Source organism: Oncorhynchus keta, chromosome 11 (genome assembly GCF_023373465.1).
Source record: "Oncorhynchus keta strain PuntledgeMale-10-30-2019 chromosome 11, Oket_V2, whole genome shotgun sequence".
In the NCBI taxonomy this organism is placed as follows: Eukaryota; Metazoa; Chordata; class Actinopteri; order Salmoniformes; family Salmonidae; genus Oncorhynchus; species Oncorhynchus keta.
The window spans coordinates 12,260,074-12,285,088 of record NC_068431.1 but is presented as its reverse complement, the minus strand read 5'-3'; the positions used below and the strand labels follow the sequence as shown (position 1 = coordinate 12,285,088).

Here is a 25,015-nt window from a genome sequence, read left to right as displayed (position 1 = left end):
GTTGCCATGATCACACTCCCTCTCAGTAGTCATGCAGGGATGAGGGATTGACCGATATTGAGGACCCTTTATCTGTCATCTCTGTCCCTCTTACCGCTCCATCCTGAAAGCGCGGTGCTTTATCATTTCATGTCCACTGGCGTTCACTATCTGTTTACGGCCTGTTCATCCTTGTTTAGTCAACAAGCACACTGAATGGTTTACAAATGTGGTGCATTAAAACACAGTGTGTGAGTGCCATATCAAACTGACTGGTCCCATTTGGGATAAGCTCGTCATTGATTTTCCCCTTGGGTGAAGCACTTTATAGCAGAAGTAACGTGCGTCATTGCATGGTCCGTGCACCATGACCGACAGTAACTGATGTCCTGCTCTGGATTGATGGAGTTCTGAAAAAGAGCTTTAGGGCTCAATTCAATGGGGAAAGCTGAAGCGTTACAGATCCCGAGATACACATTTCAAGGTAATTTCTGATTGAGCTGATATGCAGTGTTTACCGTGAATGCAGTCTCTGCTAAAGTAGGAACGTTGCCTTTACATTTCAATCACACTAAAGCTGAACTTCCGCGATGTGAATTGAATAGAGCCCTTAGACACTGGTTACAATCTAATTACTATGGCATTGTGTCTAGCATTATGACAGTACCACAGTGGAGAGCAGTGGAGGCTGGTGACTTTAACAATTGATGAGGATGGGAGACCAATGGTATAGGCGCAAGGAGACGTCTATGTGTATTTAAAAAATAATCAAAGAGTAATTATGTTCACCTAAATCATTTACTAAAGACATGTATTGTACAATATTATGGGGAATGGGACTGAGAAGGGATCACAGCAGTGAGGTATGAGGCATGAGTTGATGTGGTCAGAGGCTTGACTTCAGTGCAGGACAGGATTTAACTGGGAAGACAAAAACAATAAGACAACACATTACACAGTGAGACAAAATAGCTAAGAATGAGTTAGTCCAAGCAAGGAGTAAAATATTTGATGGGTAATAATGTGATTGTGTATGTGATTGACTCTACATATAGTAATGAGAGAAAATGGATAGGGCTCCTCACAGTGCTTGGAGAGGAAACATGCAATGTGCCAGTGGATGAGCGAGCACATGAGACGTGGCTTCAGTTCATGTCAGGAGAGAGTTGACAATGGTAGTGGAGTTGTCATCACCTCTTAATCAGGGAACAGGAGGGGACTTAGCTGTAAATACAAATAGCAGATACATTCCATTACAGCTGCGCCATCCTAGGTTTGAACAAGTTTCTCCATGAAGTTTAACACAGACTGTGCATCTCGCCCACTTGACACGTCAAAGTAGCCTAAGAAAGGTCCTGAATAAAGCCCTGATCATCCACATACCTGATGATAACAGACAACTGCAGGCAGACTGGTGGCACCATAGGTCCCAGAGCGGGTGGGCAATTTTTACCCAATGGGGCCCAGAGTTTTTCCTTATCTGTTAACCTAACCAGAAAAACTGGACCCTATAAGGAATGACAGTGATTAATCAGTTGTAAAAAGGTTTTATACGGGCTATGATTGTTCCAGGTTTTCCTAATCAGGTCACATGGTTAAAAAATCTAAATAAAACTCCTGGCCCTGGGGGGGTGAAAACTCTGTCCAACTGCACTTACCTTAAACTTGTTCATATTAATTATATTTAGACTAGATTAAGAGGGGGATTTCCTCTACCCAGACACATAGACAACAACTGATAAACAATAGAACTCACAAGGCTGAGCTTGCTTTATGAACAGTGCCTTGCGAAAGTATTCGGCCCCCTTGAACTTTGCAACCTTTTGCCACATTTCAGGCTTCAAACATAAAGATATAAAACTGTATTTTTTTGTGAAGAATCAACAACAAGTGGGACACAATCATGAAGTGGAACAACATTTATTGGATATTTCAAACTTTTTTAACAAATCAAAAACTGAAAAATTGGGTGTGCAAAATTATTCAGCCCCTTTACTTTCAGTGCAGCAAACTCTCTCCAGAAGTTCAGTGAGGATCTCTGAATGATCCAATGTTGACCTAAATGACTAATGATGATAAATACAATCCACCTGTGTGTAATCAAGTCTCCGTATAAATGCACCTGCACTGTGATAGTCTCAGAGGTCCGTTAAAAGCGCAGAGAGCATCATGAAGAACAAGGAACACACCAGGCCTGTCCGAGATACTGTTGTGAAGAAGTTTAAAGCCGGATTTGGATACAAAAAGATTTCCCAAGCTTTAAACATCCCAAGGAGCACTGTGCAAGCGATAATATTGAAATGGAAGGAGTATCAGACCACTGCAAATCTACCATGACCTGGCCGTCCCTCTAAACTTTCAGCTCATACAAGGAGAAGACTGATCAGAGATGCAGCCAAGAGGCCCATGATCACTCTGGATGAACTGCAGAGATCTACAGCTGAGGTGGGAGACTCTGTCCATAGGACAACAATCAGTCGTATATTGCACAAATCTGGCCTTTATTGAAGAGTGGCAAGAAGAAAGCCATTTCTTAAAGATATCCATAAAAAGTGTCGTTTAAAGTTTGCCACAAGCCACCTGGGAGACACACCAAACATGTGGAAGAAGGTGCTCTGGTCAGATGAAACCAAAATTGAACTTTTTGGCAACAATGCAAAACCTTATGTTTGGCGTAAAAGCAACACAGCTCATCACCCTGAACACACCATCCCCACTGTCAAACATGGTGGTGGCAGCATCATGGTTTGGGCCTGCTTTTCTTCAGCAGGGACAGGGAAGATGGTTAAAATTGATGGGAAGATGGATGGAGCCAAATACAGGACCATTCTGGAAGAAAACCTGATGGAGTCTGCAAAAGACCTGAGACTGGGACGGAGATTTATCTTCCAACAAGACAATGATCCAAAACATAAAGCAAAATCTACAATGGAATGGTTCAAAAATAAACATATCCAGGTGTTAGAATGGCCAAGTCAGACCTGAATCCAATCGAGAATCTGTGGAAAGAACTGAAAACTGCTGTTCACAAATGCTCTCCATCCAACCTCACTGAGCTCGAGCTGTTTTGCAAGGAGGAATGGGAAAAAAATTCAGTCTCTCGATGTACAAAACTGATAGAGACGTACCCCAAGCGACTTACAGTTGTAATCGCAGCAAAAGGTGGCGCTACAAAGTATTTTAACTTAAGGGGGCTGAATGATTTTGCACACCCAATTTTTCAGTTTTTGATTTGTTAAAAAAGTTTGAAATATCCAATAAATGTCGTTCCACTTCATGATTGTGTCCCACTTGTTGTTGATTCTTCACAAAAAAATACAGTTTTATAAATCTTTATGTTTGAAGCCTGAAATGTCGCAAAATGTCGCAAAGTTCAAGGGGGCCGAATACTTTCGCAAGGCACTGTATAGTTGCATCATGCAGGCCTATGCAACTGTAGGCCTTGTAAAAAATGTATTCATCACTATTATGTTGATTGATTAATTCCAGTTAATCATTTTGGATTGAAAACGTATAGGCAGCCTAGCCAGCATAATTTTGAATATAAACCAAATTTGATCACATTAATATTTTCTCCTGGCACACAAATGGACTATAAATACATGACATTACCAATTAGTTCACCCTGACCAAATGGACAGTGCACATAGGCTGTATGTATCGCATAAATTGCACTAACTGGACACAAAAATAAAGTTCTAAAACCAGGAAAACAATGTATAATCTACCTCCTCTATATCCTGTAATTTGAAGAAACTCATTTGAATTGAATAGAATTGAAAAAAAGAAGCTGAAATATCACTTTTCAATCTCTATCCAATGTCCCCAAGCTTCTCAAAACATAGAACTCCCCTATAATGCTCTGCGGCACAACCCCAATATAACACACTAGATTCATTCTCCAATTCTAATCCTCTGACTGGATGGACAACATGTCAGTTCATACTCCAAAAGCTTTGATTGGTTGGAGATCGTCCTCTGGAAGTGGTCATGATTACAATGTAGGTCTATGGAAGGGGGTGAGACATACGAGCCTCCTAGGTTTTGTATTGAAGTCAATGTAGCCAGAGGAGGACGGAAACTAGCTGCCCTCCGGCTACACCATGGCGCTACCCCAGAGAGTGCTGTTGAAGTTACTATAGACCTTTATTGCAAAACAGTGTTTTGATCAATTATTTGGTAACATATGAATATATTTGGTATAGTTTTATCTAAAAAGGATAACTTTTATAATGTTTCACAATTTTTATTTTTATGAAATTTCACTGAGGAGGATGGTCCTCTCCTTCCTCCTCTGAGGAGCTTCCACTGGTGGGGAGAAATAAGAGAGGAAAGTGAATGTGTGAGATGCACCTATAATGTACCAATGTAGGATCTTAATTTGATCACTCTTTTATTGCCAAGAATTTTCCTGCACCACAGGAAATGCAGATGAGCTTCATGATTTACATATTTTCACTGAAAACCCACACTAACACACAGTTATATTAATAGTGTTGCACTTTTCGTGTAGCCTACTTTTGTCCAGTTAATAGCTTAACCACCGATCAAGCACCATTATGGACTAAACGTTAATTTGCTCTGACAATATGGGTTAAATTAAGATTTTACATCTGTATGTTACTGTGTATCAGGCTTTGAGAAGTCAATTATGCTCTCTTAATATGTTCCTTTTAATCAGGGATGGGCATGCTGAAGACCTTTGAAAATCCATGGACACACAGTTCATCTATGAATACTTTACCGCCTGTAAGGAAGTGCAGAGCTTTTTTAGAAGAATTATCACAAAACTCTAACTATTAGACCCAATTTGTGGGAAAACAAGGGGGGAAATAAGCCAATGTAATCATAGAGGCATGGAGTCATCACAATCATAGGATATAATGGGAAAAGTATGTGTGCAGTACCTGCACTGACTGTAGTCGTTATATCCAAATGATGATGCTAGTTTAGTAAAATAGTTATTTTAAGATAATACTGTCTAGACATGTCATCTCCAAAGCACTCTTTCATAGTCTTTGTCATTTGAAGTAATGAGAAAGGACTATCGGAGTGCCCCAAAAGATTTAGGCCACGTTCACTTCAGACTGAAATTTACAGTTTTTCCAGCCAACGTAATCTAGAGGATTATCCATGATTTTTATGTGCGTCCAAAATTGAAATGAGTTGAAATGTGAATGGATGGATTAATGTTTAATACGCTCTTCATACAATTCATCTGCCTCTGTGTGTCGAGGCCCGTATGATGAACTTCACATAGCGATCTTTCATTTGTATTGTTACAGTGTATTAGTTAGTGTTGAGATCAGCCACCAAAGTCATTTCCTGATGAGGTCTAGACTCTAGAAACACATACTTATCGTCTCTCTGCATGTAGTATCATTAGGAATTTGAATTTTGGAACATGTAAAAATCACTTGCGACTGAGATGATTAAATGTGCTCATCAAACGATCCTCGCTCTCCAGCTCTTCAGTGTTGAGACGGGGATAATTTAGCCCAGGCTAAATTTATAGTTCATATGGCATATGGAAACACAAAATGTGTTATATTACGCAACCTCAAATTATTCAAAAGTCACCACCCATAGTTCCAGTGACTCATTATCATCCCAGCCTGTTGTTTTCATCTATTTAAATACCCTTGTACAATATAGTGCAAAACAGACTTAAACTTGAATATATCTCTCGTCTCATAACTTGTGGAGGAATTACAACTCTACGTGGCATGCGTGTATCCATATGCTGAATTGATACGTTATTGAATGTGTGTGTCTTCATATCCAAATCCATATGTTTAATGCTTTATCGGAGTACAGATATTCCCTAATGTCTGTTACAGTAAACAAGAATGACTACACAGATGACACACACACACCCACGCACACACATGCAATCAAACAAACACAAGCACAGAAATCGTGACACACACTCCCTTTCTTGAGCACAGTGAAAAATGTTTATATTCTGGTGCACTTTGGCCCTCCAGTCAATGGCAACTGTATCCAGGCAGCCAAAGGCGTGAAACGTTGACTTCACATCTAATCAAATGGCACGGAATCTCATTTGTGAAATGTCAATATGATATCTGGCACAATGGCAAATGAGAGACAGCCATTGACCATAGAATAACACTGACTTCATGTTGTTGCGTATCCTCCATTGGAGAGGTGATGGAAACTGCCCGTGTGCTAGACCCAAGGGGATAGGGTATGGGGTATATAGCCTAAAGCATTGTAGGACTATTTGGTGGTCAAATAAAACCAAATGTTATATGCCACATGCTTTGTAAACAACAGGTGTAGACTAACAGTGAAATGCTTATTTACGGGCCCTTCCCAATAATGAGGAGACAAAAAATGAGAAATAATAGAAAAATAATAACACATGGAACAAATACACAATTAGTACCCATTAATTGGCTATATACTCAGGGTACCACTACCAAGTCCATGTGCAATGTTACAAGGTCACTGAGGTAGATATGTACATAAAGTTGAAGTCAGAAGTTTACGTACACCTTAGCCAAATACATTTAAACTCAGTTTTTCACAATTCCTGACATTTAATCCAAGTAAACATGCCCTGTTTTAGGTCAGTTAGGATCACCACTTTATTTTAAGAATGTGAAATGTCAGAATAATAGTAGAGAAAATGAGTTATTTCAGCTTTTATTTCTTTCATTACATTCCAAGTGGGTCAAAAGTTTACATACACTCAATTAGTATTTGGTAGCATTGCCTTTAAATTGTTTCACTTGGGTCAAAAGTTTCAGATAGCCTTCCACAAGCCTTCCACAAGATTTCCACAATAAGTTGGGTGAATTTTGACCCACTCCCCCAGACAGAGCTGGTGTAACTGAGTCAGGTTTGTAGGCCTCTTTGCTCGCACACGCTTTTTCAGTTCTGCCCACAAATGTTCTATAGGATTGAGGTCAGGACTTTGTGATGGCCACTCCAATACCTTGACCTTGTTGTCCTGCAACTTTGGAAGTATGCTTGGGGTCATTGTCCATTTGTAAGACCCATTTGTGACCAAGCTTTAACTTCCTGGCTGATGTCTTGAGATGTAGCTTCAACATATCCACATAATTTTCCTCCCTCATGACGCCATCTATTTTGTGAAGTGCACCAGTCCCTCCTGCAGCAAAGCACGCCCACAACATGATGCTGCCACCCCCGTGCTTCACGGTTGGGATGGTGTTCTTCGGCTTGCAAGCCTCCCCCTTTTTCCTCCAAACATAATGATGGTCATTATGGCCAAACAGTTCTATTTTTGTTTCATCAGACCAGAGAACATTTCTCCAAAAAGTGCGATCTTTGTTCTAATGTGGAGTTGCAAACTCTAGTCTGGCTTTTTTATGGCAGTTGGAGAAGTGGCTTCTTCCTTGCTGAGCGGCCTTTCAGGTTATATCGACATAAGATTTGTTTTACTGTGGAAATAGATACTTTTGTACCTGTTTCCTCCAGCATCTTCACAAGGTCCTTTGCTGTTGTTCTGGGATTGATTTGCACTTTTTGCACCAAAGTACGTTCATCTATAGGAGACAGAACGCATCTCCTTTCTGAGCAGTATGATGGCTGCGTGGTCCCATGGTGTTTATACTTGCGTACTATTGCTTGTACAGATGAACATGGTACCTTCAGGCGTTTGGAAATTGCTCCCAAGGATTTTTCCAAGCTGTTTAAAGGCACAGTCAACTTAGTGTATGTAAACTTCTGACCCACTGGAATTATGATACAGTCAATTATAAGTGAAATAATCTGTCTGTAAACAGTTGTTGGAAAAATGACTTGTTATGCACAAAGTAGATGCCCTAACCGACTTGCCAAAATTATAGTTTGTTAACAAGAAATGTGTGGAGTGGTTGAAAAACTAGTTTTAATGACTCCAACCTAAGTGTATGTAAACTTCCGACTTCAACTGTACAGGTAGGGATAAAGTTACTAGGCAACAGGATAAATATTAAACAGTAGCAGCAGCGTATGTGATGAGAGTTAGTGCAAAAAGGGTCAGTGCAGATAGTTAGCCAATAGTTACCCGGACTATTTAACTAACTATTTAGAAGTCTTATGGCTTGGGAGTAGAAGTTCTTCAGGGTCCTGTTGGTTCTAAACCTGGAACATCGGTACAGCTTGCCATGCGGCAGCAGAGAGAACAGTCTATGACTTGGGTGGCTGGAGTCTAACAATTTCTAGGGCCTTCCTCTGACACCACCTGGTATAGAGGTCATGATGTACTTGGCCCCAGTGATGTACTGGGCCGTATGCACTACCCTCTGTAGCCGCCTTTCGGTCAGATGCCAAGCAGTTGTCATACCAAATGGTGACGCACCCAGTCAAGAGTCTCTCAATAATGCAGCTTTAGAACTTTTTGAGGATCTGAGGGCCCATGACAAATCTTTTCAGGTTAAGGGAGAAGATGTGTTTTCATAACTGTGTTGGTGTGTGTGGTCCATGATAATTCCTTAGTAATGTGGACACCGAGGATCTTGAAGTTCTCGACTCGCTCCACTACAGCCCCATCGATGTGGATGGGAGCATGCTCTGTCCTCCGTTTCCTGTAGTCCACGATCAGCTACTTTGTCTTGCTGACATTGAGGGAAAGGTTGTGAATGCACCAATTTGTAAGTCGCTCTGGATAAGAGCGTCTGCTAAATGACTTAAATGTAAATGTAAAATGTTATCCTGGCACCACACTTGTCAGACCAACCACCGTTGTGTCGTCAGCAAACTTAATGATGGCGTTGGTGTCATGTGTGGCCATGCAGTAGTGGGTGAACAGGGAGTATATGAGGGGTCTAAGCATGCACCCCTGAGGCACCATTGCGTTGAGCACGTGTCAAATTCATTCCACAGAGGGCCGAGTGTCGGCGGGACACTATGGTGTTGAACGCTGAGCTTTGGTCAATGAACAGCATTCTCACGTAGGTGTTCCTCTTGTCCAGGTGGGAAAGGACAGTGTGGAGTGCAATAGAGATTGCATCGTCTGTGGGTCTGTTGGGGCGATATGCAAATTGGAGTGGGTCCAAGGTGTCCGGGATGATGGTGTTGATGTGAGCCATGACCAGCATTTCAAATCATTTCATGGATACAGATGTGAGTCCTATGGGTCAATAGTAATTTAGACAGGTTGACTTGGCGTTCCTGGGCAAAGGGGCTATTGTGGTCTGCTTGAATCATATTGGAAATACAGACTGGGACAGGGAGAGGTTGAATATGTTAGTGAAGACACTTGCAAGTGCAAGCTCTGAGTACGTGTCCTGGTAATCCCTTGTGAATGTTAACATGTTTAAAAGGTCTTACTCACATCGGCGACAGAGTGCGAGATCACACATTCGCCCCAGAACAGCTGGTGCTCTCATGTATGGTTCAGTGTTGTTTGCATCGAAGCGAGCATAGAATGAATTTAGCTCCTCTGATAGGCTCAAGTCACTGGGCAGCTCACAGCAGGGTTTATTTTTGTAATCCGTTATAGTTTGCAAGCCCTGCCACATCCAATGAGTGTCAGAGTCGGCGTGGTAGGATTCAATCCTAGCCCCGTATTGACGTTTTGACTATTTGAAGGCCTGCAGGATTTCTTATAAACGTCCGGATTAGTGTCCCGCTCCTTGAAAGCTCAGCTCACTGGTCACTGCTGGTGACTGTGGTAAACTCCTTAATGTTATTGGATGAAACCCAGAATATATTCCATTCTGTGCCAGCGAAACAGGTAATTCCTGTTTGAGTTTTTGCTTGTAAGCAGGAATCAGGGGGATAGTGTTATGATCAGATTTGCCAATTGGGGGGCGAGGGAGAGATTTGTAATTGTGTTTCTGTGTGTGGAGTGAAGGTGATCTAAAAACAAAATCCCCTCTAATTACACTGGTGATTTGCTGGTAAAAATGAGGTAAAACGGATTTCACTTTCCCTGCATTAGAAATACCGGCTAAACACTTTCTTGTTTGGTTATGGCCCTATAAAGCACATTGACTGCGGTCTAGGTGCCACCATCGGTTTGTGGTGGTAAATATACAACCATGAAAAATAGATGAAAACTCTCTTGGTAAATAATATGGTCTGCGGCATATAGGTATTCTAACTCAGGCAAGGAAAACTTAGAAAATTCCTTAACATTAGAAATCACACATCAGCTGTTGTTAACAAAGAGACACACACATCCCCTTAATATCTTACTCGAAGCTGCTGTTCAGTCTTGACGACGCATAGACAAAACAGCTACCTGTACTGTATATTGTCCTTGTTCAGCCAGGTCTCAGAGAAACAAAGGATATTACAGTTCTTCAGGTGAGAGGTGAGTCTCGAATGGAGTTCGTCCAGTTTGTTAGGAGGGTAGAGACAGTTAATTTAGACACTGTCGTAGTCTCATCAGGGAGGCCACTTGTTTGCCTCTCTTGCACCGTTGCTTTCTCTCTTGAGTCCCGGGGATTAGTACCTGGTCCGTAAGGAGCAGTACATCCACAGCTGCCGACTCGTTGAAGTATTACTGAACACCATTTGAAATGCAACATGCAATAATTTCAAATATTTTGCTGAGTTACAGTTTATAATAGTACATCTGTCAATTTAAATAAATTCATTGGGCCCTAATCCACGGATTTCACATGACTGGGCTGACTATCCCACAGGTGAAGAAGCTGGATGCGGAGGTCCTGGGCTGCCATGGTTACACTTGGTCTGCGGTTGTGAGACCGGTTGGACATACTGCCAAATTCTCTAAATCTAAAACGACGTTGGAGGAGGCTTATGTTGGAGGAGGCTTATGAGACATAAAGATTAAATTATCTGGCAACAGCTCTGGTGGACATTCCTGTAGGCAGCATGCCAATTGCACGCTCCCTCAAAACTTGAGACATCTGTGGCATTGTGTTGTGTGACAAAACTGCACATTTTAGAGTGCCGATTTATTGTGTTAATTTGTGAAATGACAATGCTGTTTAACCAGCTTCTTGATATGCCACACCTGTCAGGTGGAAGGATTATCCTGCCAAGGATAAAACGGTCACTAACAGGGATGTGAACAAATTTGTACACAACATTTGAGAGAAATAAGCTTTTTGTGAGTATGGAAAACTTATTTTATTTCAGCTCATGTAGCATGGGACCTTATATGTTGCCTTTTATCTTTTCAACCAACATCCAAATCGAGGATAGTGATGTCCAGAAGCTACATTAGGTCATAGGAGATAGTGGAAATATTATGTACGATCAGGGTAAAGAAACAGTATCAGAATTGGTCAGGAGCCCGTAAGAAGGCAGCTATCCACTGCAGCCCAATCTTCACAATCATAATAATGTATTAGCTTTAACTGAAAGATGATGAGAATAGCTCTTGATGTATTGCTCCTGTCTATTTATAGAAGTACTATGGCAGCCATCTTTGGCACCGTTTAAAGGTTTAAATAGAGATACATCCCCAGGATGGTACAACAGGTTGTTTTCTCTGACACTGGACGATCTGTCTATATAGCCTACACATCATGCACATGACTTGTTCTGTGGCAAGCTGTCAGCATCTGCATTGTACTGTCTGGCTGGGTTTGCATGTGTCAGATAATGATGGAATACAAATGATGGTCCATTTGTCTCCTCATCTGTCCACAGTCATGAGTTAATATTCCTCCATGTGATCTTCAGTTGTGTACATCAGATGTTTCCGAACAGAACAGACCAATGAACTCCAATGAGTGAATTTATTACAATGCAAGGACCATGATCACTGTAGGTTAACACACAGATGTTGGTGAATACTAAGGCTGGATTTCCTATCTAATATCAGTTTCTGTCACTTCCAGTGTAGTCTTCCTGACAGGGACAACAGAAACGTAGAGGTGGAGGGAAGCCAGGAATACAAACAGGGAGCATGTGGTTGAAATATGCATTGCCAGGATATGCATAGACTTTGGAATGGTCTGCCAGAGGTGACCAGGCTTGCAGAATCAGTGCCTTTTTAAATCCCTGCTGAAGACACACTTTTGTATGCTTTTTAATGTATTATTTCAGTATGATTTTAATTATCTATCCTGTTTCTTTCTCCTTCCTTCGGTCTATGTTTGTTAGTGTTTTAAATTTGTATTATTTTATGAGGTGAAGCACTATAAAAATAAAGTTATTTTTATTAGTATTATACATAGCACAGAGATTGCAGCCAGTGAAGCAGGGAATCTTATGGGATTCTTATCTTGAAATGTAAACCCTCAAGACAGCAGAAGCAGAATAGCACTACAACTCACTACAACTACATCTCTTTGTTATCTAGTGTGAACAGATAACTGGACATACCATAATGTTTTTAATGGATAAAACATCATATTAAAGCACATTAGAGGACCAGTGAGCCTTTGAAAGCTCATTACTGTTGATCCGGTTTCAAATCGTATGTTCTGACAGGAGTTATATTGGCTTCCAGATTGACAAGTCAGCAAATATGTTTATTTTTTTAATGACAGCTTGGGGCTAAACACATTTTGCCACAGTCAGATGAAATGACTTTCAGTTAATTGAGATCTCAGCTGTCATGTGGTTTCACTCTGTGTAAATTCCTCTTGGGCTATGAGAGATTGAGTAGGAGGCTGGCTCACCAATTCATATTTAAAGACGGTGGTGGATGTCTAGATGCCTGACTGATTCCCTTCGCTGTGCCTAGCACTACTCCTTAACTCTAGTCTGGTCTGAAGCATTCGCCTTCAAGGCAGATTTTGCATGGTCATCCTGGGGTCTTGGTGATGTCATTTCCTCTTCATTATGCATTGGAATGGCAGCACAGTGATGACATCACTTTGGGACAATGAGTCGGTCTGTATACAGGGCCTCATTAAAACCATTCCAGTTTGCTTCTTCTCTGCACGCTGCTCAACTAGTAGTATTGTAATGACCTCTGGTTTGGTTGATTTAATCGTAATGGAACATAGCTGTGTTTATTTGTCTCTTTTGGCTAGTTAATTTAGGACATAATTAAAGTCTTTATTATGCCTGTAGAGCCTGTACCTTATTAGCCTTGTGACATTGTCTCTGTGTTCAAGTAGCTTTAAGATAATTCAATTCGGTCTCTCTCTATGTGTGTTGAATTCTTGTAGTTCAGTTGATCTCTTTTTAACATGAAGATTCCCTCCTAATTTCTATAGGGTACTCCACACTAAAGGTGAGTAAAGGGAGGTCTCAATTTAATTACTCATACACACATTTTAAATTCCAAACTCTGATTAATATTTGCCTCTGTACTCTGAGTTCATGATTAATTAATGCCAGATGAATCATGCTAATAGTGAAGTCTAACCAAGTCCAATGCGTTTCTATGTAATGCTAATATTATCATCAGAGAATGCCTGAGAGTTGTTTGGACGCCTGACTGCATTTATCTTAATGTAAATCTCCATTCATTGACGAAAATAGAGTCATCACTGTCGGCATGCACAGGAAGCGTCACAACCAGAGTTGAAAGTCAAACAAACACACACAGTCGACCGATTCGTGACACGCATCAAATTATCTATTTCCCCCCCCCCCCATCGCAAGGAGAGAAAGCCTAGGAACTGAAAGACCTCAGGTATTACAGATGGTGGGAAGTGAACCATGGTTGTGGGTTTAATCCGATGCATTGACAGTCACCTGAGCCTACAGTCATATCTCAAGCCAAAGAGTACAACACTCTACAACACAAACACACTCATTAAACAGGCATCATCAATTGATGACAAAGGAGATACAGAGGAAGAGAGAGAAAGAATGTGTTAACATTAGGAGAAGGCACCAGCACATCTGTGCTGATGGGAGTTCCAGTTCATCTGCCTGCTTACCGGCTAGAGTTATTACTGTCATCGGTGTGAAGTGTCATTGTAAAAACCTTATCATTATGTTCAAGGGATACTTCAAGATTTTGGCAATGAGGCCCATTATCTACTTCCTCCGAGTCAGACAAACTAGTAGATACCATTTGTATGTCCTTGTGTACAGTATTTGTCCTTGTGTACCAATTTGAGGTAGTTCCAGGCACGGGAGGTTGCTGATGGGAGGACGGCTCATAATATCAAATCAAATCAAATTGTATTGGTCACATACACATGGTTAGCAGATGTTAATGTGAGTGTAGGGAAATTATTGTGCTTCTAGTTCCGACCATGCAGTAATATCTAACAAGTACACAAAACATTTCACAACAACTACCTTATACACACAAATGTAAAGGAATGAAAAATAATATGTACATATAAATATGTGAATAAGCGATGGCAAGATGCATTAGATGGTTTGGAGCACAGTATATACATATGAGATGAGTAATGTAGGGTATGTAAACATTATAGAAAGTGTCATTATATTAAAGTGACTAGTGATACATTTATTACATCTAATGTTTAATTATTAAAGTGGCTAGAGATTTGAGATCTGAGTATGTTGGCAGCAGCCACATGGAAACCATGTGTTTGATACCATTCCACCCATTCCGCTCCAGCCATTACCACAAGCCCGTTCTCCCAAATTAAGGTGCCAGAGACATAACAATGGTATCCACGAGTTCACCTGATTCTGGGAAAGTAGATAACTGGCCTCATTGCCAAAAGTATTCCTTTAAGTTGGACTTTGACATTATACAGATGGTGGGAAGTGAACCATGGTTGTGAAGCATTCTGTTTATGCTTACCAGGTAAATATGCAGCCGGTTCAGTTGTGAAAACTTTGATCAGACAGCTGTGGGGATGTAATTTGCTGTCCTCAGAGGAATCTTAATGTCTCATTGACCCCTCAATAAGCTTCTCCTCCTCCTCCTCCTCCTATCAGCCACTCTTTACTGTATCATTGACCCCTCTATAAGCACCCCCCCTCCAGCTTCTTCCCCTCCTCTTAACAGACACTCTTTACTGTATCGCTGACCCCTCTATAAGCACCCCCCTCCAGCTTCTTCCCCTCCTCTTAACAGACACTCTTTACTGTACCATTGACCCCTCTATAAGCACCCCCTCCAGCTTCTTCCCCTCCTCCTAACAGACACTCTTTACTGTATCATTGACCCCTCTATAAGCACTTCCTCCAGCTTCTTCCCTCCTCTTAACAGACACTCTTTACTGTATCATTGACCCTCTATAAGCACCCCTCCAGCTTCTTCCCCTCCTCTTAACAGACACTCTTTACTGTATCGCTGACCCCTCTATAAGCACCCCCTCCAGCTTCTTCCCCTCCTCCTAACAGACACTCTTTACTGTATCATTGACCCCTCTATAAGCACCTCCCTCCAGCTTCTTCCCTCCTCTTAACAGACACACTTTACTGTATCATTGACCCCTCTATAAGCACCTCCCCTCCAGCTTCTTCCCTCCTCTTAACAGACACTCTTTACTGTATCATTGACCCCTCTATAAGCACCCCCTCCAGCTTCTTCCCCTCCTCTTAACAGACACTCTTTACTGTATTGCTGACCCCTCTATAAGCACCCCCTCCAGCTTCTTCCCCTCCTCTTAACAGACACTCTTTACTGTATCGTTGACCCCTCTATAAGCACCCCCTCCAGCTTCTTCCCCTCCTCCTAACAGACACTCTTTACTGTATCATTGACCCCTCTATAAGCACCTCCCTCCAGCTTCTTCCCTCCTCTTAACAGACACTCTTTACTGTACCATTGACCCCTCTATAAGCACCTCCTCCAGCTTCTTCCCTCCTCTTAACAGACACTCTTTACTGTATCATTGACCCCTCTATAAGCACCCCCTCCAGCTTCTTCCCTCCTCTTAACAGACACTCTTTACTGTACCATTGACCCCTCTATAAGCACCTCCCCTCCAGCTTCTTCCCTCCTCTTAACAGACACTCTTTACTGTACCATTGACCCCTCTATAAGCACCTCCCTCCAGCTTCTTCCCCTCCTCTTAACAGACACTCTTTACTGTATCATTGACCCCTCTATAAGCACCTCCCTCCAGCTTCTTCCCCTCCTCTTAACAGACACTCTTTACTGTACCATTGACCCCTCTATAAGCACCTCCCCTCCAGCTTCTTCCCCTCCTCTTAACAGACACTCTTTACTGTATCATTGACCCCTCTATAAGCACCTCCCCTCCAGCTTCTTCCCCTCCTCTTAACAGACACTCTTTACTGTATCATTGACCCCTCTATAAGCACCCCCTCCAGCTTCTTCCCCTCCTCTTAACAGACACTCTTTACTGTATCGTTGACCCCTCTATAAGCACCCCCTCCAGCTTCTTCCCCTCCTCTTAACAGACACTCTTTACTGTATCATTGACCCCTCTATAAGCACCTCCCCTCCAGCTTCTTCCCCTCCTCTTAACAGACACTCTTTACTGTACCATTGACCCCTCTATAAGCACCTCCCCTCCAGCTTCTTCCCGTCCTCCTAACAGACACTTTGACCTTGACCCCTCTATAAGCATCATCCTTCTTACCCCTGGTCTCCAGCTTCCTCTCCTCCTCCTAACAGCCCTGTGGTTTGATCACCTGTCTGTGTCGGAGCACACTGAGAGCAGCTACAGCACTGTACCATAATGTGCACACTCCCAAAATGCTCATTGGAAACACGGTGACACCAGTGCCACCTCCATCCCTGCATGCACACCACGACCGCAGCGTCGCTGGGTGATGTGTGATGAGTAACATGTGATGACAGATAATCAATCGTTTATTTTTTTTTTTAGCTTTTAGGGAGGCCTATATATAGCGACGGCGCCAATCTAAACTAAGCCAGATATTTCCGTGGGGGTGGCAGAGCTGTGCAGAATCATCTGCCTCAGAGCATTGATGTGTGTGTTTCCTTTTCACACTGTGAATGTATTTGGATGTACAGTAGGCCCTGTATGGTTTTGCTGCAAGCTAATAAACAAAAGCCACACACAGTAACAGCCTCAGGGGAAATGACATTTCATTTACTTATTTTTGACCCGTGTCTAATCTGGTTCTGATTGTCCAATGCAGCTTCTGCTTTTTTAACATTTTTAATCTCCGTATCAAATCATTTCTGGGTAACAACTAGGTACCTTTTGACCATTTTTATTGGAAACAAGGAACAAAATTAGCTTCTTAGCAAATCGCAATTTCTCAAGCAAGAATTTTGCTAGGACTGTCTGGGAGTGGTTTGAGTGGGGAGGGGGAAACTGAAAACTAGCTGCTATTGGCAGAGAGGTTTGGAACTCTGTCTTATTGGTCTATTAACTCATTTGATAGTTAATGTGACCAGGCAGGTCAAAACACCATCCCATCTTGTCAAACAGCGCTTACACTAAAAGAGCATTATCATGATCAATTTCCACAATTTCTCAGTATTATTCCAACTTCATAGTGTGGAAATATAAAATACAGGAAATGACGCTTTTGACTGCACTGGGCCTTGAAGTTTCAAACAGCACCCAACCCCTTCAGACACACATGAATCATTCAGTTAGAGGATATTAGTGCAGATGGCAGCATGCAACAGTGTCTGGGATGGAACCCAGTGGGGTGGACAATAGTAACACTCTCTCTATGGAGACTATGGCACGGATCTGTTCCCTCAATAAGATATTATCAAATCTGTAGACTGAAAAGGAGCACTATGCACTCTTGGACTAAAACCAGTACAGCGGCACCTAGTCTGTACATTTCCCAAGCCAAACCCTCTCTATGGTAGAGTCTCTACCGTCACTAAACCTCCTCACGAGACTCTCAGCCAGTGTATAGTCTGAAGTGTCCCTCCCTACCTGCCGAGACAGGCAGCAATGTCACCTGTTTTAAAAACGTCTCTCTATAATTATCAGGTGGGTTCAGTAGTAAATCATCAGCTGCTGAATTGATGTTGGGGAGTGACATGCGGTGCCTTCCTGCCTGGCTGCACGCCTGTTAAATTGGGTCAACATTAACAAGGCCCATGTTGCTGTGCTCTGCACTTCAACGCTGATGCTGAGTCACAGTGACAGGCCTCCGTTACATAAGCACAGAGGATACTCTGGAGCCAGCCATGCTTTAAATGCCTCACTTTTTACATTGGCATGGATGGTGTCCTCCCCCTGTTTTTAAGAGTCCTCCACAATGTCAATGTTACACAACATACTATACTAGCTAAAGCATACTTTATACAGAGATGCAGTTGTCACACCCGCAAACAACATCTTCCGGGCAGAGGAATAACCGTGTTCACTGTGTTTTTTAAGAAGTGTTAATTGCATGATTTATCCATGAGATGTTTGTCTAGATAGATATGTTAGGTTGAAAACAGTAGCCTTGTTAGAGATACTGTGGAGACTTGATACAAAACAGTCGCAACATTTCAGGAAAAACATTTTTTGGTGTCCTGTGATCACACCTGGATGCCAGTAAACTTGCCAGTGGACCTCATACTGGACATGGTAGTATAAAAGTCTGGGGAATTGATTTTTGAGCAATTTTGTTGGGTGGCTCAAGTAAAAAATGTAATCCGAACGCTGGAGAGTGCTGTTGATTTTTCATGAAAACAAAAATGTATCATATTAGCAGAAAGCTTTGTTCTTCTATATTCTACTAACAGTAAGAGTACAGAGGAACATATGGAATTTTCCTTGTTAATTTCTGCCCTCCATTAAACCTTGGGAATAGACCACCTAGTAGACACATTAAGTATACAATATAATATATGCATACTTTAGCAGTCTGTTGTGATTGGTTGTGACAACATGTACCACAGGTAATTAGTGTTACACAGCAGGCCAGCGGTACCGGGTAGAATGCTTCCAGGCTGTCACAAACTGTTTTTAATTGTTTTTGGCATTCGTTAATTAAGGAAGCACATAGACCCAGTCACTATTAGATAGACCATCGCAACCATGCCCGCCTGTAAGAAAAACAACCTGTGGTAACCTAGGTTACCCCATTAGCTCACAGAAAAAACGTCACCTTTTTCAAACACAATCTTCTGGTTGTCTGCTTGTTTTAGTCAATTACAAAACTCCACTTAAGAAAAGTACAACATGTGTAAAGATGACTTTTCAACATTGCCTGCTCCCTACTGTTCCCACTACTTAGAAAAACATCATATTGTAGGGCTTCCTTCACCCCTTTTCATGAAGATGCTAGCAGCCACTTGTGAGTGAGTTCTAGCTAGCTACCGACCGGAACATTAAGCTAGCCAAGACCAACAACAACAAAAAACGGACTATAAAGCTACAAGTAGTGAGTGGAGTTAAACGGACTACAAAGCTACAAGTAGTGAGTGGAGTTACAAACGGACTATAAAGCTACAAGTAGTGAGTGGAGTTACAGACTATAAAGCTACAAGTAGTGAGTGGAGTTACAAACGGATAAAGCTACAAGTAGTGAGTGGAGTTACAAACAGACTATAAAGCTACAAGTAGTGAGTGGAGTTACAAACAGACTATAAAGCTACAAGTAGTGAGTGGAGTTACAAACGGACTATAAAGCTACAAGTAGTGAGTGGAGTTACAAACGGACTATAAAGCTACAAGTAGTGAGTGGAGTTACACACGGACTATAAAGCTACAAGTCGTGAGTGGAGTTACAAACGGACTATAAAGCTACAAGTAGTGAGTGGAGTTACAAACGGACTATACTAAACCAGTTAAATGTCTGACCTGTGATGAAATGTTTTCCACACACACAGTTACGGTGTAACCTACTTGGACACCTGGTACCCACATTTCCCATTCTCCCACACCGAATAGCCTGAAGACACAGGGCTCTTCTTGCAGTCTCTATTTCCCTATGTGGGAGAATTGTGAACCGTATATCGTTATTTTTGACCTGGTTACGTGTACATTGAACAACACAGCAGATTTTCAACATGTTTTGTTATTTCTGTTTTGCAAAAAAATCTCGTTGTGGGCTATTTGTGTGCAACATATTACTAGCAAAATAATGCTTGCATTAGTGCAAGGTAGTGCAAACGTGTAAGCAATGAAAGTTGTCAAAACATAAATGTTTTATTTGGATGAGAGAGACGAGAGGGAAGCGTGAAAAACAGACGGACAGATAGACCTGTAGCGAGAGAAAGAGAGAGGATGGGAGAGAGAGGATTAGAGAAAGAGAGAGATGATGTTGCTCCTGTGCAGTCTGAAACCAAACAAGTGACATTAAAGTGCTGTGACCTGTGAGGGCATTTCCCCTGCCTAAATATAGCTATCTGTGATGCTGCGCAATGTGAGCACTGCCAGGCCCAAGGCCGTGCCGCTTGTCTGACCTCTCACTGGTCCGGAGACCTCTCCTCCATCTTCCCCCAGAACACGTGACCCTTTCCTGGCCTCCAGACATTCCCCTTCCTATCAGCAGGATAGCTGGGCTGTAGTGAACAGCCTGGCGCGTGACGCGTCCCTGATGGCGCAGATATAGGAGGGAGATGGGGGAAGGAGGGAGGGAGTCAGAGGTCTTGAGGTCGGTTCCTTTTATGTCTTATATATGCATAATGCACAGCTCAGTGGATGCTCTCTATAACGTAATGTTCCATTTAATATACATCTTTGTTTCGCATGGATACATACGGGTAGTCAAGAGGAGAACATCCTGATTTGAGATGAAGCAGAGCGCACTGGTTTATTTTCTTTCATAGTCCTCCTTTGCAGCCCTTTGCCCTTTCATTAAGCTATTTATGTTGATCATAATAATCATGTAATAATGTCTATTTTTAGCGCAAAATGTTGAATTTAGAAGTGCTAAATGTGAAGATTTGTAATCTGCCGTGGACATTCTCTACTTTGAAATGCCTATCCGCCCCCTCAGAATAATCATGTTTGTTCTGGATGGAAAACATTGTTATTATATTCTTCATGCACACAATATACTCTGTATTCTTTTGGGAGGCCATATTGTACCACCAGCAATGGCAGAAGGAAAAAGAAATACCTTACAGTCAGGGAGGAATTATGGGTGGAAAGCTTGAAAATAATTCATTACATCGCGGCAGACACAACTTTTTGCCAGGCAGATGAGACGAGGTCAGAGTCGGGACCCGGGATCTATAGTATTCATATCATTTTTCATAAAGCTTTCATGATAGTTTATTAAATGGCCCTGGTGGGGGTTTAAAAATCACTTTGCAAATAAGGTTATCCTTTCCCATTCCAAAACAGCTCTCATTGGATGGGGATTTTAACCATGTCTTCCCATGGGCTAGAGTTATTGCACAGCAGATTGAGGCAGAGAGGCAAACTGGTGATTCATAGAGAAAATATACCATCCTCTCATCTCTTCAATAAATATATGTGGCAAAGAAACATGTGCTCCAGCTCCCTTTGTCCCTGCAGCTGTGACAAGAACAGTAAAGTTACACAAAATAGCACCACCAATATCTTATTTTAACTCTACACTCTTAGTAAAAAAAAAAGGGGTCCAAAATTGTTATTTGGCTGTCCCCATTGGATGACCCTTTTTGGTTCTAGGTAGAACCCTTTTGGGTTCCATGTAAAACCCTTTGTAGAAAGGGTTCTACATGGAACTGAAATGGGTTCTACCTGGAACCAAAAGGGTTTCTGCAAAGGGTTTTCCTATGGGGACAGCCAAATAACCCTTTTAGGTTCTAGATAACAGCTTTTCTTCTAAGAGTGTAGGCTTTACCTAACATACAACCTAACACATCTGAACAACAAGATGAGAGTGAAAGTGATTACACAAACACATACTGTAGTGCGTAGTGAGTTAGGCTAATGCAACAGAAAGTGGCGTGGGTGTAGATACTTTGTTTAGAGAAAATCACTTTTGTCACTATTAGAGAAGACTTGTTGTATAAATGTGGTTTTGTTTGTGAGTAAAATAGATGCATGTGGTGATTCAGTACACACAGGGTGGTGCGTTTATTTACCAAGTCCCTCAAACAGCTTGGGGAATGGACTGTAATAACATGTCATCAACCTGACACAACAAGTCTTCAACATATAAGCTATAAACCTTTGTTGCATGTTAGCTATAGGCACAAAGGGCTTGAGATTATTATTAACTGTAAAAATCACATTCCATTTGGTTCCAACCCTTCTAAAAACTTTCCAAGCAAACAGACGTTCCTGTGAATAGTATTTTTTGTTTGTGGGGAACAATCCTCTCTCTGCATGAAAGACAAAGCTTCATGCACCAACAAGACACAATGACAGTCAGATCTATTCAAGTGTGACATTAGAGGTTATGTGGCTGTGTAACAGTGGCAACAACATCAATTGGAACCATTGAATTGAAAATGCTTTTCTATTCCCTCGAAAAGAAAGGTATTGTACCAAAAAGTAGAATACGATTAGTTCAGTTCCTGCATGTCCTGAGTCTTCCCATAATACTGAGATTTAATTCAGCCAAAGTGCATTATTAATCTTCTAAAAGGCATCCTCGAGCAGTACCGTTCTCCACTCTCATCCACTTGGCACCCCCATAGTGCATGCTGTCTGCCTCTATAGAAGTGATTTGAATAACTCCTATGGAGAATTACAGTAGAGCAGCATGGCTATCCCTCCATGTAAAATGTACATGGAGGGATAAAATCTATAATATGCATGTCAATCTCTCCTGGTTTAAACACAGTAAGTCTGTCTTTTTAGCAGAATAATGAGTAACCCTGGCAATAGGTCCCTCAGAACAGGGTCCCCCCCACCACCTAACTCATCAACAATCTGTCATTATTTGAATCAGCGGTGTAATGCTTGGACAAAAAGCAAAACGTGCATCCAGGCTGGACCTCGCGACCGAGTTTGGGAAACCCTGCCTCAAGAGACCCCAAGGCCTACGACAACCCAATATGGTTATCACAGATCACACGGGTAAATAATGGAACCCAAAGTGCTGCGTGAGCTGACCTTGGACGGAAACATCGCAGCACAGGATGTGATTCCACAAATAACCAGCCAGGACATTGATTTCTGTTAGCCAGAGAGGGGGGAGCAGATTTCTTTTCACAGTGGCAGTTTGATTAACTGCACTTTCCATCACTCCCAGGCATGGCAAATACAATATGGCCTGGCCGGGCAGGTGTTATCAGCCAGTCATGTATCAGTGCCTTTTAAGAGCTCTGTTACGGAGTAATTAAAAGCTACTGTGCTTGGACCTCTGGTGCTCAAATAGAGTGAACTCCAGTCCAGCTCATTGCTGCTCTATTGGGTTAACGCTCCCAGTGGCACGTGGCATGTGTTTAGCATTGAATCCTGTGAATTGGAAATAAAACCTTTACAATAAATCCTTTACAATATTGTGGCAATTGAACAAGTTGAGGAGACTAAACTGCTTGGTGTAACCCTAGATTGCAAACTGACATGGTCAAAACATATAGATGCAACGGTAGCTAAGATAATAATCACAATTGGTGGAGTGCTTATATTTGTCGTATTTTACATGTGAATTGGAAATGTGTTTATTTGCATATCCCACTTCCCCTGACAGTGGGGTCAGAGCCAGGGATCAGCCATTATTGACGGCGACCCTGGAGCAATAAGGGTTAATTACCTTTCTCAAGGGCACATTTCAACTTGTTGGCGTGTGGATTTAAACCAACGACCTTTCGATTACTGGACGAATGCTCTTAACTGCCAGGCTACCTGCCAGAGAGGTCTGTCTGTGATACAGCGCTGCTCTGCTTTCTTGACATCACAATCAACTTAGCAAGTTCTATAGGCCTTAGTTGTATCACATTTGGACTAGTTCCACAAAGAGGGACATATCCAAATTAAAGTTGGCCCAGAACAGAGCAGCAAGCCTGGCCCTTAAAAAACTTCTTATGGCTGCAATCCCGTTAACGGGAGCGATGATGACAACCAGTGAAAGTGCAGAGCGCCAATTTCAAAACATCAAAAATCTCAATTAAAATTCCTCAAACATACATGTATCTCATACCAATTTAAAGCTAATCTTGTTGTTAATCCCACCACAGTGTCCGATTTCAAATATGCTTTACAGCAAAAGCACCACAAACGATTATGTTAGGTCACCACATAGCCACAGAAAAACATTTTTCCAGCCAAAGATTTTCCAGCCAGAGTCACAAAAACCACAAATAGAGATAAAATAAATCACTAACCTTTGATCATCTTCATCAGATGACACTCATAGGACTTCATGCTACACAATACTTGTATTATTTGTTTGATAAAGTTCATATTTATCAAAATATGAGTTTACATTGGCACATTACATTCACTACTTCCAAAAACATCCAGTGATTTTGCATAGCAACATCATTCAACAGAAATACTCATCATAAATGTAGATGATAATACAAGTTATACACATAGAATTATAGATATACGTCTCCTTAATGCAACCGCTGTGTCAGATTTCAAAAAAACTTTACGGAAAAAGAAAACTATGCAGTAATCTGAGACGGCTCAGAAGTAAAAGTCACAATAGCCGCAATGATGGCGTCAACATAAACAAGAAATTACATGATAAATATTCCCTAACCTTTGATGATCTACATCAGAAAGCACTCCAGGAATCCCAGGTCCAAAATAAATGTTTGTTTTGTTCGATAATGTCCGTTATTTATGTCCAAATACCTTCTTTTGTTAGCGTGTTTGGTATACATATCCAAACGCTCATCCTGGTCAGCGTTACGTCGGACAAAAACTTCAAAAGGTTATATTACAGGTCAAAGAAACATTTCAAACTAAGTACAAAATCAATCATTAGGATGTTTTTTTATATATAGCTTCAATAAAGTTCCAACAGGAGTATTCCTTTGTGTCTTCGTGAGCAATGGGACGCAAGTGGATACCATGAGGAATAAGCGTGATCAGAAAATGGCTGACTGCCAGACACCTGATAGATTCTGCTCTCATTCACTCCCACAACACAGGAGAAGTCTCATTCAAATTTCTATAGATGGTTGACATCTAGTGGAACCCCCAGGCAGTGCAACATCATTAATATCTCAAGGGGATTTCATTGGGGACTGTGGTGAATACATACAAAGCTAAGATTTCTCACTTCCTGTTTTGATTTCTCCTCAGGATCTTGCCTGCCATATGAGTTATTTTATACTCACAGACATCATTCAAACAGTTTTAGAAACTTTAGAGTGTTTTCTATCCAATACTAATAATAATATGCATATATTAGGAACTGAGACCGAGGAGCAGGCCATTTACTTTGGGCAACTTTTCAT

The 25,015-nt window shown here is 41.6% G+C and overlaps 1 long non-coding RNA gene across 2 annotated transcripts; it reads right to left on the bottom strand.

Annotated features, from left to right (window-relative positions):
• Positions 1-795: 795 nt before the first annotated feature.
• Positions 796-24,609, bottom strand: LOC127933077 (uncharacterized). 2 transcript variants are annotated; one of them, XR_008147291.1, is made up of 3 exons: positions 24,313-24,609; positions 1,065-1,203; positions 796-900 (listed from the first exon to the last, which is right to left on the bottom strand). It is a non-coding gene; the product is annotated as an uncharacterized LOC127933077 (long non-coding RNA). The 2 variants fall into 2 exon arrangements; XR_008147292.1 differs by lacking the exon at positions 24,313-24,609 and adding an exon at positions 1,363-1,489.
• Positions 24,610-25,015: the final 406 nt, after the last annotated feature.